The sequence below is a fragment of the Arachis ipaensis genome, chromosome B08 (assembly GCF_000816755.2).
Source record: "Arachis ipaensis cultivar K30076 chromosome B08, Araip1.1, whole genome shotgun sequence".
In the NCBI taxonomy this organism is placed as follows: Eukaryota; Viridiplantae; Streptophyta; class Magnoliopsida; order Fabales; family Fabaceae; genus Arachis; species Arachis ipaensis.
In genome coordinates this window covers 81,183,844-81,203,238 of record NC_029792.2, presented here as the reverse complement: position 1 = coordinate 81,203,238, position 19,395 = coordinate 81,183,844, and positions in this window count along the sequence as shown.

The following is a 19,395-nucleotide window of genomic DNA, read 5'->3' as shown; positions in this document are numbered from 1 at the left end:
ATGTATCCGGTGGTAATACTGGAAAACAAAGTGCTTAGGGCCACGACCAAGACTCATAAAGTAGCTGTGTTCAAGAATCAACATACTGAACTAGGAGAATCAATAACACTATCTGAATTCTAAGTTCTTATAGATGCCAATCATTCTGAACTTCAAAGGATAAAGTGAGATGCCAAAACTGTTCAGAGGCAAAAAGCTACTAGCCTTGCTCATCTAAATTGGAGCTAAGTTTCATTGTTATTTTGGAATTTATAGCATATTCTCTTTTTTTTATCCTATTTGATTTTCAGTTGCTTGGGGACAAGCAACAATTCAAGTTTGGTGTTGTGATGAGCGGATAATTTATACGCTTTTTGGCATTGTTTTTACATAGTTTGTAGTATGATTTAATTAGTTTTTAGTATACTTTTATTAGTTTTTAAATAAAAATCACATTTCTGGACTTTACTATGAGTTTGTGTGTTTTTCTATGATTTCAGGTAATTTCTGGCTGAAATTGTAGGACTTGAGCAAAAATCTGATTCAGAGGCTAAAGAAGGACTGTAGATGTTGTTGGATTCTGACCTCCCTGCACTCGAAATGGGTTTTCTGGAGCTACAGAAACCCAATTGGCACGCTCTCAATTGCGTTGGAAAGTAGACATCCAGGGCATTCCAGAAATATTTAATAGTCCATACTTTGCCCTAGTTTTGATGACGCAAACTGGCGTTCAAACGCCAACTTCCTGCCCTATTCTGGAGTTAAATGCCAGAAACAGGTTGCAAATCAGAGTTAAACGCCAGAAACAGGCTACAACCTAGCGTTTAACTCCAAAAAGAGTCTCTACACATGAAAGCTCAATGCTCAGTCCAAGCACACACCAAGTGGGCCCGGAAGTAGATTTCTGCATCATTTACTCATCACTGTAAACCCTAGTAACTAGTTTAGTATAAATAGGACTTTTTACTATTGTATTTTAATCTAGAGTTCATCTTTAGATCATTTTGTTAATCTTTTAGATCATATTGTACATGTTTAGGGGGCTGGCCATTCGGCCATGCCTGGACCACTTTCACTTATGTATTTTTCAACGGTGGAGTTTCTACACCCCATATATTAAGGTGTGGAGCTCTGCTGTTCCTCATGAATTAATGCAAGGTACTATTATTTTTCTATTCAATTCAAGCTTATTCTCATTCCAAGATATTCACTCGTACTTCAACCTGATGAATGTGATGATCCGTGACACTCATCATCATTCTCGCCTATGAACGCGTGCCTGACAACCACTTCCGTTCTATCTGCAATAGCTTGAGCGTTTATCTCTTGGGCTCCTGGTTCAGATCAGAGTCTTCGTGGTATAAGCTAGAATTATTGGCGGTCATTCTTGAGATCCGAAAAGTCTAAACCTTGTCTGTGGTATTCCGAGTAGGATCCGGGATGGGATGACTGTGACGAGCTTCAAACTCACGAGTGCTAGGCGTAGTGACAGACGCAAAAGGATCAACGAATCCTATTCCAACATGAGTGAGAACCGACAGATGATTAGCCGTGCGGTGACAGCGCATTTGGACCATTTTCACTGAGAGGACAGGAAGTAGCCATTGACGACGGTGATGCCCAACATACAGCTTGCCATGAAAAGGAGTATGAATGATTGGATGAAAGCAATAGGAAAACAGAGGTTCAGAAGCAACAAGCATCTTCATACGCTTATCTGAAATCCCACCAATAAATTACATAAGTATTTCTATCTTATTTTATATTTTATTTATATTTTAATTATCAAAATCCCATAAACATTTGAATTCGCCTGACTGAGATTTACAAGGATGACCATAGCTTGCTTCAAGCCGACAATCTCCGTGGGATCGACCCTTACTCAAGTAAGGTTTATTACTTGGACGATCCAGTGCACTTGCTGGTTAGTTGTGCGAAGTTGTGAAGAAGAATTGAGATTATGATAGTGCGTACCAAGTTTTTGGCGCCATTGAGATCACAATTTCGTTCACCAAAGGTGTAGACACTATCTTGGCACAGAACAAGTTGATGCACCAGCAAATCCAACAACAAATGGACATGATGATAAAGAGAATTGATGGGCTTCAAGTTGCTACAGTAAACACAGCAAGTCAACCTTCAAATGGATGGAGCCAAGGTGAAGAAGCTTTTGAGAAATGCAACTATGAGCAGCAACCAGAGCAAGTCCAGTACATGCATAACACTTCAAGTTCCTCTCAGAATGACTTCCATGGTGATACATACAATTCATCATGGAGGAATTATCCCAACTTGAGGTGGGGTGATAATCAGAACTCATGGCAGAAGAACCACAATTCCAATAATTCCCACAACACAAACAACCAAAATCACTCATCCAATAACACTAACTGTTCCGAGGGTTACCTGAAACTGAAGGTCGATCTCAGATGAGATCTGCTGTGGTGGCCGGAGCTGTCGTGTCTGACTTGTTGGATCTGGTGGTGCTGCTGATCCTAGATTCACCGGAGTGTGGTGGTACCTGCAAGAGACTCCGATGCTTAAGTTAACACGGGCTTTTAGCAGGTTTTTTGTGTAGAATCAGAGTATGAATTATACCTGGGTGCTCCAGTGTATTTATAGTGGTGTGGGGTGACCTTCTCTTGAGATAAGTTAGTTATCCTATCTTATCTTTTGAGGGTGAGTCCCCTTATCTTTGGTTAGGCGCCTTTAGGTGTGCTGTGATCTTCTGCTTTAGGCCTACTTGGGCCCTTGTAGCAATTTGGCCGAGCTCTTTGGGAAGAGGTTGGTGTCGACCAACCTTTATAAGAGGTCGGTCGTTTTTGTCTTCATCCAACCCAGCTCGCCTAGCTCGACCCATGGTATGAACAGTGCCCCTGCTCGAGCTTCGATCTTTCCTTGAGGTCGTGCTTTCCAGCCTCGATCCCTTAGGGGAGTCGTGTTCGAGCATTTGTTTTTTGATTTTGAGTTGCTCGTCCTTGCGTGATTCTTGGCGCTTTCTTGCGAAGCATTTTTCACCTCCTTGGGAATATGCACGCGCTTTTAATGCCCATTGATTAGGCTTTTATTTTATTTTTCCATTCTGTTCCCTCGCTTTATTTTGAAAATTGAAAAAGGCCTTGAACCTTGCTTTTCCGTTTTCTTGTTTTCATCCATTTCATTTGCTCAATGAAGAAAAACTTCCTTTTTGTTCGCCCTTTGCTTTCTGAAAAAAGCCTTTTTCTTTCGTCCCTTTCCTTCGATTTTCACCTTTCTTTTGGAAAGATCACTATTTTGCTAAAGTTTTGCCCCAAGCCTTTTCTTTATTGAAGCTTCGAAGCTTTCATTGGACCATTTGCTTTTCATTATGCCTCCATCGTCACTTCTCATTTTGCAGGTTGGTGCTTATACCCTTTCTTGTTCTACCTGCTTTATTTGTCATTGTTCTTATTGCTTTTACTCTTGCATGCTTTCCCTTTGCACAATGGAGAAATGCTAGCAAACTGGCTGAATTCCTTGTATCTTCTTTTGTTTGAGAGGGTTAGGGCTGGTTAGGGCACAGATTTTTGCGTCATCCTCCTTTTTCTGGGTTCTTTCTCTGTTGTTTCCTCCAAAGGGTGCCCCTGGACTTTGGTGTTGGTCCTCCGCTCCTTGCGAGTCCTGGGGTTTCCCTTTTGCTGCCATATCTGACACTTGTTGATTATTTCTTTTGCCATTCTCTTACTGTCTGAGTTGTTTGGTAGTGACCTCTTCTTCTTTTTTCTTACTATAGGGATAGTTGGCCTATGTCTTCACAAAAAAACATTGTCGAGATGTCTACGAAAGTTTCTGCTGGTATGGTCGATTGGTTGGATTCAATAGTCCTGGTGTGTGTGTGACCGTGGCTGATCCTGAGTACTGTGTAACGCTTAGGAGGTTCCATAGGATTTGTAGCAATAGGGATGATGAAAAGAATTATGAACTGGTGTTACTTGATCCTGAGGAGAGGGTTAGTTTCCCTCCCTTAACTCAGGGAGAACGGCCCTTTTTCTATCCTTATGACTACTTCTTTAGTCAGCTGAATATCACCATCCCTTTTTCTGCTTTTGAAATTGACCTCTTATGGACTTGTAATGTGGCCCCTTCCCAGCTTCATCCGAACTCTTGGGTCTTCATCAAGATTTTCTAGCTGTTGTGCCAGGAATTAGGTGTCCGACCTACCACACCCCTTTTTCTTTATCTTTTTGTGTTGACTAAGCCTGGGGTAGCCAAGAAGAAAGCTTCTTGGATTTCCTTCTGAGCTACCCAAGGGAAGAAAGTTTTTTCAATGTTTGACGAGTCCTTTCGAAATTTTAAGAACTGTTACTTTAAGGTCCGAGCTATCGAGAATGCTCGACCTTTCCTTTATGTTAGTAAAAGGATATAGTAGCTCCCAAGTATTCTTGGAAAAGTTTAGATGAGGTTGAGCAAGCCTTTGTGGGTGTTCTAGAGGAGCACTGGGGGGGAACCTCCTCATCTGGACACCAAGAGATTTCTCGGAGATCCCTCCCTCCTTCGTGCCGAGCAAGGTAGCATTCGACTTCTTTTAGAAGTGGTTTTCTTCTATTGTTTGTACTTTTATTCCTCTTTTATTATTATAACTTGTTTTCCTGGTTTCCTTTTCAGAGATGGTAAAATCTTCGGACTCCATGAAGGCCTTTTGAAGGGCAAAAAAGGTGACAGCTATCCAAAACTTGTTGGTGAAGACCTCGGGGGAAGGGTCTTCTCAGGTGTCCCCAAAGAAGCCAACTTCTGACTCTCAGGGACCAAGAAAGATCATCCCAACCCCTAGAGTCCGGGTAGTTCCCTCTGATCCACCTCAGGCGACTTCTGGCCCTGCCTCCTCTCCCCCTGCTACTAGCCCGCCTCCGAAGCGTCAAAAAAATTGTTGGGACGTATGACGTTGATGATAAAGAGTTTGATGGTGTGGCCTTTGCCACTGAATTAATTGCTCCCCATGGTAAGGTCCCTCTGGAAAACGTCTCCATCCTTCGTCACCTTGACTTTATAACGACCAACAGCATTCGAATGGCCAATATTGGTGCGGCCTTATCTAAGGTTGTTAGAGAGTCCCCTGTCTGGGCTGCCAAGGCTTTTCTAGAGGACGCCCAAGCTGAATTTAATAGGATGAAGGGTCTGAAGGATGAGTTGGATGCCAGGGTTGCCAAATTGGAAACTGACGTGGAGAAAGAGAAGGAGCATGCTACTAGGGCGGAGGCAGCTGCTAACTTGGCTGATGAGGCTACGAAAAAGTATAAGGAGAGCTATACCCGGACCTACGGCGAGCTGCTAGAAACTAAGAAGAGGCTTCAATCGGCCCAAGATGATTATGCTGAGCTTCAGGGACATATAGTAAATAGTATGACTGATATGTTTGAGGTCTTGAAGGCTCAGGTCCGAGTTATTGCTCCCGAGGCCAATCTCACCTTGTTCAGTATGGATAATGTGGTGGTGGATGGCAAGATTGTGCCTACCCCTGATGATGACGATGAGGGTCCTCCTCTCGTGCCGCCAGGGAAAGCATCGGTAGCTTCAGCTTCTTCTGTCCCTTCAGAGGTCATCCCTCCAGAGTCTGAGCCAGATGTGCAGATTCTGAAGGGTCGGATGGAGTTGTTAATGCTACCCCGATTTCAACCATTCCTCCTCCTTCTCCTGCCAAGGATGATACTAATGGGGCAAATTTGGATCCTTTATGACTCTTCATGGTTGTGTACTATTGCACTTCGACTTGTGGACTTTGAACTTTGCTTATATTTCTTGTAATTTGACTTTCTCTGACGTTTGGTTGCTTGCTAGCAACTTTTTATCTAGAAAACAAAACAGCTTAAACTCCTGGGCTGACCTTTAGGCAGCCTTTGAGTCTTTAATGTTTAAAGAATGCATTTTGCTAAATGCCTGGAGGTTTAATTTTTGCAACCCGTCTCGAATTTTGATAGAGATTAGGTCTTTCCTAGTCTAACCTCCTTTGAGTGGGCTTTCTAGCCTTGCCTTTAGGATTTCGAAATACTTTGAATTGGCGCTTGTCCACCCTTTATTAAGTTGTGCAAACTTATCCTTATGGCTTGGTGTCCGCACTTTTAGTGACTTGTCCGATAACCTTTAGTATTCTTTATATAGAACCTTTTTTAGTCTCGGATGACTTTTTGAGATCGTACATGTGCCACTTCTGATGTAGACCCGTACGACCTCCTTTCTCGGGCTTTTTAGTCATATTTCAACAACTTTTTAGGTAGTGTCCCTGCTGAGGAACCTTTTCTTTATAGTTTGTTGGGATGACTTTTTAGCGCCATTTCGACATGTGCTTTCGCTTTTTAAGTTATGTCCTTTTTTTGCAAGACTTGTACCTTTCAGCGAAGCACTTTTGGCCTTTTGTTCTTTAACCTTTCTTTGGCCTTTACAAGGTGTCTTTGTCCCTTTTTCAGTGATCTTTTCATTGGTCCGACTTCTCTGTCAGGCCTTCTTAAGTTATTTTTAGTAATCTATTTTTAGTCAGACCTCGTTAGGTCACTTTTTATGGGCTACTTTTTATAACTTCTTGCATTAACTTGATCCTATCGCTTCACCTTGCCGACTTCTTTGTAATCGGACGATAAATTTTGCGCTTTGCGAGCTTAGATTAATGCGTCTTGGTAGGAAACTTTTTAGGAAATTGGTGACTTTTATTCAAACAATAATGAGATAAAAGCATAAATGTAAGTATGTACATATGAGTACTTATCCATATAGGTCGGGCAGTTTCTTAGATCTCGGCCTGGCGCCTCATTAAAAAACCTTTTGAGGAAAAAGAGTGCGCCTTGACCTAAGATCTTATTTTCTAACTATAGTACCATCTTAGGTTACAAGCATGCCATGACCTTGGTAGCTCTCGCCCTTCACGGTCGGACACCTTGTAGTAACCTTTTCCCAGTACTTCTGCTACTCGGTATGGTCCTTTCCAGTTAGCTGCTAGCTTCCTTTCTCCTGACCCACCTGCTCCAATATCATTTTGGATTAATATGAGATCATTGGTGGTAAAGCTTCACTGGATTACCTTCGACGCTTTAGGGTTTCCTCTTTAATCCGAACTCTTTCTCGGACTTTTGGAAGTAGGTCGAGCTCTTCCCTTTGAGCTTGGGTGTTGGTCTCTTCATTGTAGAGGATAATTTTGGGAGATCCTTCTTCTACCTACACAGGAATCATTGCCTCTATTCCATAAGCAAGTCGGAATGGTGATTCTTCAGTGGTTGAATGTGGTGTTGTTCGGTATGCCCATAGGACTTGCGGGAGCTCTTCAGCCCAAGCTCCTTTGGAGTCCTGTAGTCTCCGTTTTAACCTGGCCAGTATGACTTTGTTAGCGGCTTCCGCCTGTCCATCCTGTGGGTGCTCTATAGAGGTGAACTAATGCTTGATTTTCAAATTGGCTACCAGATTTCTGAAGCCCGTGTCACTGAATTGAGTGCCATTGTTTGTGGTAATGGAGTGTGGCACCCCAAATCTTGCGACAATGTTTCTGTACAAGAACTTTCGACTTTTTTGGGTGATGGTAGTGGCCAAAAGTTCTACTTCAATCCATTTTGTGAAATAGTCTATTCCAACAATGAGGAACTTGACTTGCCCTGATCCCAAGGGGAAGCGTCCAATGAGGTCGAGCCCCCATTTTGCGAATGGCCAAGGTGAAGTGACACAAATGAGTTCTTCGGGTGGTGCAATGTGAAAGTTCGCGTGCTTCTAGCATGGGGGCATGTTTTGACAAACTCTGTTGCTTTCTTTTACAAGGTCGGCCAGTAGAATCTAGCTCTGAGTACCTTTTTGGAAAGAGCTCGCGCCCTCAGGTGGTTGCCACACATGCCACTGTGGACTTCTTCGAGAACTTCGCTTGTAGCAGAGGTCGGGACGCATTTTAGGAGGGGCATAAAGATTCCTCTCCTATATAGGACGTCTTGTACTATGGTGTAGTACTATGCTTCTCGTACTAGCCTTTTTGCCTTCTTTTTGTCTGCGGGAAGTATTTCCGACTTGAGATAGCTGACTATAGGAGTCATCCACCCTTGGTCCTGGTCTGATATGTTTAGTATTTTTTTCTCTTTCATGGTTGATGGATTTTGTAGTGTTTCTTGGATAAGGCTTCTATTATTGCCCCCTGGTTTGGTGCTAGCTAGCTTCGAAAATGCGTCAGCTCGGGCATTTTGTTCTCTTGGTATATGTCATATCTCATATTCCATGAATTGTCCGAGCTGTTCTCTGGTCTTGTGTAGGTATTTCCTCATGGTGGGATCCTTGGCCTGGTAGTTCCCTTCTATTTGTGAGGTAACTACCTGTGAATCACTGAAAATGGTAAGCTTTTGAGCTCCTACCTCCCTAGCCAGCTTCAAACCAGCCAATAGGGCTTCGTATTCAGCTTGATTATTTGAAACGGGAAACTCGAACTTTAATGAGAGCTCGATTTGGGTTCCCTAATCACTTTCTAAAATGACGCATGCACCACTCTCGATTTTGTTCGAGGAGCCATCCACATAAAGGCTCCACTCTGTGGGAGTGCCCGGGGTATCAATGTACTCTGCAATGAAGTCGGCTAGGTACTGTGACTTAATAGCTGATTGAGCTTCATATTTGAGGTCGAATTTTGATAACTCAACTGCCCAATGTAGGATTCTTCCAACTAAATCTGTTTTCTGTAGAATACCTTTTATGGACTAGTTAGTCTGTACTCTGATGGTGTGGGCTTGGAAGTATGGGCGGAGTCATCGAGAAGTGAGTATGAGGGCGTAGGTGAACTTTTCTATCTTTTGATAGTTTAATTCAGCCCTTTGTAGAGCCTTACTAATGAAGTAGATGGGTTGTTGTCCACTTTCGTCTTCTCTGACTAGTGCTGAAACTATTGCCCGACTTCCTACGGTGAGGTATAGTACGAGTTTTTCGCCTTCCCGAGGTCAAGTAAGTATGGGTGGTTGCCCCATAAATTTTTTGAAGTTTCGCCTTCTCGTGGTCGGGTTAGGATGGGTGGCTGCCCCAATAACTTCTTAAAATCTTGGAAGGCCTGTTCGCATTCTGGGGTCCATTCAAACCTTTTTCCCTTCCTTAATGTTGCATAGAAGGGTAGAGATCTTAAGGCTGATCCAGCTAGGAATCTAGACAGAGCTGCTAGTCTTCCATTGAGCTGCTGGACCTCCTTGACACAGGTCGAACTTTTTATGCACAGTATGGCCTAGCACTTATCTGGGTTTGCTTCGATTCCTCTTTGGGTGAGCATGAAGCCCAAGAATTTGCTGGCTTCTACGGTAAAGGTGCATTTTGTGGGATTAAGTCTCATCCCGTGCTTTCTTATGGTATCGAACACTTCAGTGAGGTCGGATAGCAATGTTTCCTCGCTTTGTGTTTTTACCAGCATGTCATCGACATAAACTTCCATTAGTTTCCCAATGTGATTGGCGAAGACTTTGTTCATCATTTTTTAGTAGGTGGCCCCTGCGTTCTTGAGTCCGAAGGGCATGACGATGTAGCAGTAGTTTGCTTTTAGGGTTAAGAATGATATTTTTTCCTAGTCGGGTTGATACATTGGGATTTGATTGTATCCTGAGTAAGCATCCATGAAAGAAAGGTACTAATAGCCTGACGAAGCGTCAACTAGTGTGTCTATATTCGGGAGTGGGTAAGGATCTTTTGGGCAGGCTTTGTTGAGGTCAGTATAATCAGTGCACATCCGTCATTTCCCATTTAACTTTTTAACCAATACTACATTGGCTAGCCACAATGGATATTTTACCTCTCTTATGAATCCTGCCTCTAGCAAAGCCTGTACCTACTCCTCTACAGCTTACGACCTTTTTGGGCCGAGTTTTCTACGTTTCTGCTGTACTGGCCAAGACCCTGGATATACTGCTAACTTATGGCACATTAGTCCGGGATCAATACCAAGCATATCTACGGCCTTCCACGCAAAGAGGTCGGAATTATCCTTTCGGAGCTTTATTAGTATTTCCTTTAGGTCTTCTTTCAGATTTGCCCCTATATTTGTTGTTTTATCTTGAGTGTCTCCAATTTGAACTTCTCTGGTTTTTCCTTCTGGCTGAGGGTGAAGTTCTTCGCGAGCTCGAATTCCCCCGAGTTCTATGGTATAGGTTTCCTTTCCTCTGGGGTCACCTTTAAGGTTCAAACTTTCGTTATAACAGCGTCACGCGAGTTTTTGGTCTCCCTTTATGATAGCGATCCCTTTCGGAGTTGGAAACTTCATGCATAGGTGTGGAGTGGAAACCACAGCAGCGAGTTGGTTTAATGTTGTCCGACCTTTGAGAGCGTTGTAGGCTGAGCTCATGTCGACTACAATGTAGTCTATTCTTAACGTCCTAGACCGAGTTCCTTTCCCAAAGGTTGTGTATAATGGGATGTACGCCAACGGCTGAATTGGGGCATCTCCTAGCCCGAATAGGTTATTTGGATATGCTTTGAGCTCTTTTTCTTGTAAGCCGAGCTTGTCGAAGGCGGACTTGAATAGTATATCCGCAGGATTTCCTTGATCAACTAACGTTCGATGGAGATTGGCATTGGCAAGTATTATGGTAACCACCACGGGGTCATCATGCCTTGGGATGATGCCCGCGTCGTCTTCTTGAGTGAATGTAATAGTGGGGAGGTCAACTGACCTATCCCCTCCTCTAACATGGTATACCTCCTTAAGGTGTCTTTTGCGTGACGACTTTGAGATCCCTCCTCCTGTGAATCCTCCATTTATCATGTGAATATGCCTCTCGGGGGTGTGAGGGGGACGTCCAGCTCGTCCGACCTCTTCATCCCTTTTTCTCCTTTTTGGTTCATCTATTTTGTTGGCTAGGAACCTGTCTAGTCTTCCTTCCTAGGCTAGCTTTTCTATAACGTTCTTTAGGTCATAGTACTCGTTAGTAGGGTGCCCGTAGACTCGGTGGTATTCGCAATATTCTGTTCGACTTCCTCTTCTTTTATGTTTAATCGGACGAGGGGGTGGGATCTTCTCAGTGTTGCATATCTCTCTGTAAACATCCACAAGAGACACCCTGAGGCGGTGTAGTTGTGGTATTTTCCAGGTTTTTCAGTAGGCTGGTCTTCTTTTTTTCCTGGACTCTTTATCCTTGTCCCGAGATGGGCAGGAGAGTCCGGATTTTGAGGTTTCTCCTAATTGAGAGTTCTCCTCCATATTAATGTACTTTTCTGCCCGCTCTTGTACCTCGTTTAGAGATGTTGGGTGCTTTTTGGATATAAAGTGGCTAAAGGGTCCTTCTTGTAGGCCATTGATGAGACCCATGATGGCTGCTTCTGTCGGCAAACTTTGTATGTCCAGACATGCTTTGTTGAATCTCTCCATGTAGTTGCGGAGGCTTTCCCGATCTCCTTGCTTAATCCCTAGCAGGCTTGGGGCATGCTTGCCTTTGTCTTTCTGGATGGAGAATCTAGCTAGGAAATCATCGGATGGCATCTGAGGCGTCTGTGAGATACATCCGACTTCTGAAATTGCTGAGATAATGGCTTAGATCAGACGTACCATCGTACAGAGTCATGTCGGGGGCTTTGAAGTCCTTCGGAACATTAGCTTTCATGATCTCGCTTAGCCTCCCGCTGTCGGTCGGCTTCTTGTTCAAGCTATTTTAGTCGATGCTATTGCTCACGGATAGCTTCCAAGATTTCTGTGTTTGAGGGTTATTTATCTCCTTTATTTTGAGGTGTGTCCTTTGGTATGGTATCTGTGTTCTTATGTGGCGTTCTGTCTTCCAAGCCAGAGTTGTGATCGTTGTCGAGGTTGTCTTCCATGATGATGGGATGACTTCCAGGTTCCCCGGCAACGGGGCCAATGTTTCGAGGGTTACCTGAAACTGAAGGTTAATCTCGGATGAGATCTGCTATGGTGGCTGGAGCTATCGTGTCCGATTTGTTGGATCTGATGGTGCTGCTGATCTTAGATTCACCAGAGGGTGGTGGTACCTGCAAAAGACTCCGATGCTTAAGTTAGCACGGGCTTTTAGCAGGTTTTTTGTGTAGAATCAGAGTATGAATTATACCTGGATTTTCCAGTGTATTTATAGTGGTGTGGGGTGACCTTCTCTTGAGATAAATTAGTTATCCTATCTTATTTTTTGAGGGTGAGTCCCCTTATCTTTGGTCAGCCGCCTTTAGGTGGGCTGTGATCTTCTGCTTTGGGCCTACTTGGGCCCTTGTAGCAATTTGGCCAAGCTCTTTGGGAAGAGGTTGGTGTCGACCAACCTTTATAAGAGGTCGGTCATTTTTGTCTTCATCTAACCCAGCTCGCCTAGCTCAACCCATGGTATGAACACTAACCAATACAAAAAACCACAAAACTCATACCAGCAACCCCACAACAATTTACAAGTTCACCAAAATAACTTCTCCACACCACCATTCAACTCACAAAACAACCACTTTAACAGCCCAAGTAATTTCCAGCAACAACAATCATGCTCCAACATACCACCCATTGACCATCAGGAAACCAGGATCTCAACTCTTGAAGCAACATTACAACCACTTGCTCAGACTATACAAAGTCTAGCCAAAGTACAAGAAAGCCTAATCAAAGTACAAGAGCGACAAGAGGCCACGATGAGGAATCTTGAAAGACAAGTGGGGCAATTGGCCAGACAAGCCGAATGGCCAACTAATGTTTTTCCAAGTGATATAATCCCTAATCCAAGGGAGGAATGTAAAGCTGTGCAACTAAGGAGTGGAAGGACTGTGGGAAATGACAAAGGTGCTGACAAGAAACAAGCAGAAAAGGACAAGAATGATCAAGAAAGTTCCAAGAAGGAGGAGGAATCACAAGCACTAAAGAAAGGAAAACAAGTTGTGGAAGAGCAATTACAAGAGAAAAAGAGGGAGGTGGAGCCATATATTCCACCTCTACCATATCCTCAGAGGTTGAAAAAGGAGGTCAATGACCAGTAATTTTCCAAGTTCCTAGAGGTTTTCAAGAAGCTGGAAATTAACCTCCCACTTGCTGAAGCTTTGGAGCAAATGCCATTGTGTGAAAATTTCCTTAAGGAACTCATCAATAAGAAAAGAAGTTGGAATGAAAAGGAGACTGTGATCTTAACCCAAGAGTGCAGTGCAGTAATTCAAAGAGGCATTCCACCAAAACTCAAAGGCCCAGGGAGCTTCATCATATCATGCACCATAGGCAACATGACATTGGAAAGAGCTCTTTGTGATTTAGGTGCCAGCATCAATTTGATGCCTCTCTCAAAGATGAAAAAGCTTGCAATAGAGGAAGTTAAACCCACCAGAATGTCACTTTAAATGGCGGACAGATCACTCAAGATACCCAATGGGGTTGTGGAGAACTTATTGGTGAAGGTTGAGGAATTCATCTTCCCTGCTGATTTTGTTATCTTAGACATGGAAAAAGAGGGACACAACTCAATTATCTTAGGGCGACCTTTCTTAGCCACAGCAAGGGCCACCATTGATGTGGAGAAAGGTGAAATGATCCTCAGGGTGCATGATGAGAAAATGATCATCAATGTCTTTAAAGTAATGCAATATCCCCATGAGAAAGAAATGCACATGAGAGTAGAAATGGTAGAAGACTTGGTGGAAGAGGTTCTTGGAACAAGCGGCCAGGAGGAACAAGAAGAAGAAACAGAAGCTGGTAGGGAAGAACATGTAATTGAAATCTCTTGTGAAGACAAGACAGAGGAGGTGCCAAAGCAAGAGTTGAAGCCCCTTCCTCCTCATCTCAAGTATGTATTCCTTGGAGGAGAAGAAACCTTGTCAGTAATCATCAATTCCTCTTTAAGCATACAAGATGAAGAAAAGCTGATTGAAGTACTGAGAACTCACAAGACAGCTTTAGGGTAGACAATTGATGATATTAAGGGTATAAGCCCTGCAATTTGTATGCATAAGATCTTGCTAGAAGAAGACTCAAAACCAGTGGTACAACATCAAAGAAGGCTTAACACAACCATGAAGGAAGTGGTTCAGAAAGTGGTGATGAAATTATGGAATGCTGGAATCATATACCCAATTTCTGATAGCTCTTAGGTGAGCCCAGTTCAAGTAGTGCCAAAGAAGGGAGGCATGACTGTCATCTTCAATGAGAAGAATGAATTAATCCCTACAAGGACAGTAATGGGGTGGAGGATGTGCATTGACTATAGAAGGCTGAATGATGCCACAAGGAAGGATCACTTCCTTCTCCCCTTTATTGATCAGATGTTAGAAAGATTGGCTGGCCATGCTTACTATTGTTTCTTGGATGGGTATTCTGGATACAATCAGATAGTGGTGGACCCCAAGGATCAAGAAAAGACCTCATTCACTTGTCCATTTGGAGTTTTTGCTTACAGGAGGATGCCCTTTGGAGTATGCAATGGTCCAGCAACCTTTCAAAGGTGTATACTCTCCATATTCTCTGACATGCTAGAAAAATTTTTAGAGGTCTTTATGGATGACTTTTCTGTCTTTGGTAACTCTTTTGATAATTGTCTGTACGATCTAACTCTTGTCTTGAAAAGATGCCAAGAAACAAATTTAGTTTTGAATTGGAAAAAATGCCATTTCATGGTACCAGGGGGTATAGTTCTTGGGCATAAGGATTCAAGAAAGGGTATAGAGGTAGACAAAGCCAAGATAGAGATCATAGAGAAGCTTCCTATACCAATCAATGTGAAAGTAGTGAGAAGTTTTCTTGGGCATGCTGGTTTTTATAGAAGATTCATCAAATAATTTTCAAAGATAGCTAAACCACTAAGCAACTTGTTGGTGGTTGACAATCCTTTTGTCTTTGATGATAGTTGCAAGCATGCCTTTGAAACTTTGAAAAATAAACTCATTACAGCAACAATCATCACACCTCCAGATTGGGAATTGTCTTTTGAACTTATATGTGATGCAAGTGACTTTACAATTGGTGTTGTATTGGGGCAAAAGAAAGATAGGTTGCATCATGTTATATACTATACAAGTAATAGACAATACTTGATTGGTTCAAAAGTTATAGAATATACTGATCATGATGCTCTCAAGTATCTCATGTCTAAACAGGATGCCAAGCCAAAACTTATCAGGTGGGCGCTATTGCTACAAGAATTTGACATTAAAGTGAGAGATAGGAAAGGAAGTGAGAACCAAGTTGCAGACCATCTATCTAGACTACCACAAGAAATCAATCAAAATGCACCACAACCAGTGAATGAGAAGTTCCCAAATGAACATCTTCTTCAAGTCCAGTAAGCACCTTGGTTTGCTGATATTGCAAACTACAAGGTGGGAAGAAGGATTCCTCAAGAGTTCACCAAGCAACAAGTGAAGAAGTTGCTCAATGAAGCCAAGAAATTCTTGTGGGATGAACCTTTCTTATTCAAAAGATGTCCAGATGAAATGATAAGAAGGTGTGTTCCTGAAAATAAAATGAGAGACATATTGTGGCATTGTCATGGTTCAGCTTATGGTGGACACCTTGGGTCAAAAAGAACAGCTGCTAAAGTGCTTGAAAGTGAATTTTATTGGCCAACCATATTCAGAGATGCTAGAGAATTTGTGCACCAATGCAATGAATACGAGAGAGTTGGAGGACTAACAAGGAGGAATGAAATACCTCAAAACTTCATTTTGGAAGTAGAGCTGTCTTATCTTTGGGGCATAGATTTTATGGGACCTTTTTCCCATCATATTCTTTCAAATACATATTAGTAGCAGTGAAATATATCTCCAAATGAGTGCAGGCTATAGCCACAACCACATGTGATGCACCAATTGTTCTTCAATTTTTTAAGAGACATATCTTTACCAGATATGGGGTGCCTAAAGGCCTTATTAGCGATGGTGGCAGCCACTTTTGCAATAGCCAAATGAAAAAGCTGCTCCACAAATATGGAGCAATCCACAAAGTGGCTACACCATATCATCCTCAGACCAATGGCCAGGCTGAATTAGCTAACTGGGAGCTGAAGAGAATCCTAGAAAAGACAGTGAGGATCACAAGGAAAGATTGGGCCAAAAAGCTAGCTGATGCCCTCTAGGCATATAGAACCGCATTCAAAACCCCAATTGGAAAGTCACCCTTTCAGCTAATCTATGGCAAATCATGTCACCTTCCTGTGGAGCTCGAACATAAAGCTTTCTGGGCCACTAAGCTCCTCAATCTTGACTCTCAAGCAGCAGGAGAGAAAAGGCTATTGCAACTCAATGAGCTGGATGAGTTCAGATTGGAAACTTATGAGAATGCCAAGATATACAAGAAGAGAGCTAAAAGATTGCATGATAAATAGATCACAAGAAAAAGTTTGAGCTAGGGCAACAAGTGCTGTTATACAACTCTAGGCTCAAGATTTTTTTTGGGAAACTCAAGTCTAAATGGACTGGCCCTTATTTGGTGACCAAGGTTTCTCCATATGGAAGCATTGAACTTCTGAATGAAGCTACAAAGGACACATTCACAGCAAATGGTCACAGAACTAAGCATTATCTGGGAGGACCTTGGAACAAAGAGGAGAGCATTCATGAACTGGGTTGAACAAGAATGGAGGATGTCAAGCTAATGACATTAAAAGAGCGCTTGTTGGGAGGTAACCCAACCAGAGGTAACTCTCCTTTCCTTTACTACTTCAATAAGAAAGTTAGGTAGATTTATCTGTATTGCAAGTAGCTAAGTTTGGTGTTACACACCAAAACAATTCAAGGGTGAATGTAGGGTGCTAAGTTTGGTGTTCCACCAAAAATTTCATTAAAAACACATTTCAACCCTCTGCGTAAATGGTCACTGGCTCCAAACAATAAGGGAAACTACTCAACCATTGTCTGCTTTCTAGTCTATAGTTTGTTTTCTTTAATAAAAGCACAGGGTTTCATGTATGTGATTAATCTGCTGCATAAGAAACATTGTCAAGGAACTAAGTTTGGTGTTCACACACCAAAGTAAGTTCAAAAGCCTACAAACATTCGTGCATGTTAACCATTTTTCAAGTGCTTGGGGGACAAACAACTTCCACTATCAGTGCAGAAAATCATTCAACTTTTTGGAAGTACTATACATTGTCATCAAGGAAAGCACAAGAGCTAAAGAGAATGATGAAGGACTAAGCAAGAGGATGCCAAAAGGCTGTATTGTTACTCAACTGTTTATGCCTTGAAGTGATTTAGTTGGAAGTCTAATGGTACCCCTTCTGATTAGTGTACCTTTGTTTACATTCACTTTGTTCACTATCTTTAATTGTCAAATAAGTGTGCTAGTCTAAGTGTCTGCTTCATTTTCATCTGCTTGAATTTATGTCTTGTTCCCCTTTGCATAAATAAAAGAAAATGTTGAAACAGAAAGTGAAATTGTCCAATTTGATAGGAATGAGAATAAAGTTCAGTGGTGGTATATGCTAGATTGTTAGTAAGCTCACTAATAAAGATGAAGGGTAGAGTATCCTTTTTAAGTATGAACTTAGCTGCTGTCTGTGAAGCCTTAGTAAATAAATATCCTTGGACGAAAGAAAGAGTAAGAAGGAAAGGAAAAAATGCCAAGAATTGGCAACAAAAAAATATGAAAGAAACAAAGAATAAAGCTAGACACCAATAGCTTGGACCTTAAGACACATGCCTGTGGTGCTTTTCTACTAGGATCTGCTTGGATAATTAGGTTCTGAGGAGTATTTTAAAACTTGGTAACTTGGGTTAACCCAGGATTATCAACCGAAAGTCCACTATCAAGAGTAACCTAGTTACAAGACATTTAGTAACCCAAAGAGGTGTTGGGCACCAATGTCTTAAGAAGAATTGTGAGCCAAGTGTCTGTAGTGAATATGTGTTGACTGAAAAAAAGCTAAAAAGGCTGCTGCAACACATGACACTAAGCTACAAGTGAGGAATAAGTTTCTCAGCAGAAGAAAAACAAACAAAAAAAAAATCAAACACTAAGGATGATGAATAATAAGGGTCACAGCAGCAAACCATAGTTAATACTTAAAGGACAATTCAAACCTGGAAACCAATAAAAGTAGAGCTTCAAAAAAATCCTGCATGAAACCCCATGAACCTAGACTGAATGCTTTCAAATAAGGACATAGATGCCTGTTTTCATTCATTTCTCTCATGTTTTACTGCTTGCTTGGGGACAAGCAAGATTTAAGTTTGGTGTTGTGATGTCAAGTCATCTTATTCTAGTTTCACAAGCATTTTTCATTTGTTTTCATTAGGTTTCATGCAATTTCTTGCATAATAAGTAAGTAATTGGATTGGAATTTCATGCATCACTTAGTTCAATTAGACATGGGTATTTATGTGCTTTTTCATAAGGTTTTATGCTAATTTTGCTTGATGTTATGAATGATGCAAATACCTTGTGATTATAGCAAATTTTGATGCAATTGTTTGATTGATAATAGGTGAAGAAAAGGCAAAAAAGAAGCAAGAAAGAAGAGGAAAAAGCAGGGGAAGAAGTGAAGCAGAGGAAGTAACGTTGGTGGCCAAAGTTGGCTCCCAACGTTACCCCAAAAGTTGGGGCAAGAAGTGCAAAGTTCTGCAGTTGCTGGTGCAGACGTTGGAGGGAATGTTGGCTTACGAACGTTACCTCCAACGTCTTCAATAAAACTGAAATCTAAAATTGAGAAAACTACCTCGTGTGCGTACGCACAACGGGGTATACGTACGCACAAGTAGGCAACGTTGGAGGCAACGTTGGCAATCCAACGTTGGGTCCAACGTCTTCGAAAAGTTTTAAAAACTGGAGCTGAGAAAATTTTGGGCGACGCATACGCGGGAAAGTGAAATTCATGCATACGCGTGAGCTGCGCGTACGCGTGAAATGGCAAAAGTGGGTCACGCGTACACGTGACCAAGCCAACGTTGGAGGTAACGTTGGTGGACAAACGCTACCCCCAACGTACGCAATAGGAAGCCCAAAACTTGGAGTTGGAAAACTTGCATCGACGTGTACGCGTAGGCCACGCGTACGTGTGGATGCAGATTTTGGCCAAACACACTCATTGAGTCAAATGTTGGTGCCAACGCTCATTCCTTTCAAAATCCTTCTTCCATCCAACATTTTACTCAACGTTTTCTTACAAACATTAGCACCAACGTTGACACCAGCACCAGTAAAATTTAGCACCCATGCAGATCACTAACAAAAATTACCAATTACCCCTCTTCAACATCACCGAGACCCGTTCCAGCTTGCTTCAACAAGGCCAAAAATCCCAATCCAAGGACTTGAAGACTAAATTAGAAATTGTATAAATAGAGAAGAATTTGATTTAGAAGGGGGTTGGCAAATCTGAGATCTAAAAGGCTATTGAGTCAAAATCCCAATTGGGAAACTCTACACTTAATTCTCTTTGTATTTTTTCTCTTTTGCAATTTTTTTGCAACTTCTTTGTTTTCTGTTTTGATTGGAGCAATGATGAACTAAACCTCAAATTCATTAGGGGGAGGAGCTCTATTGTAATCATAATGAATCAACAAAATTCTTCT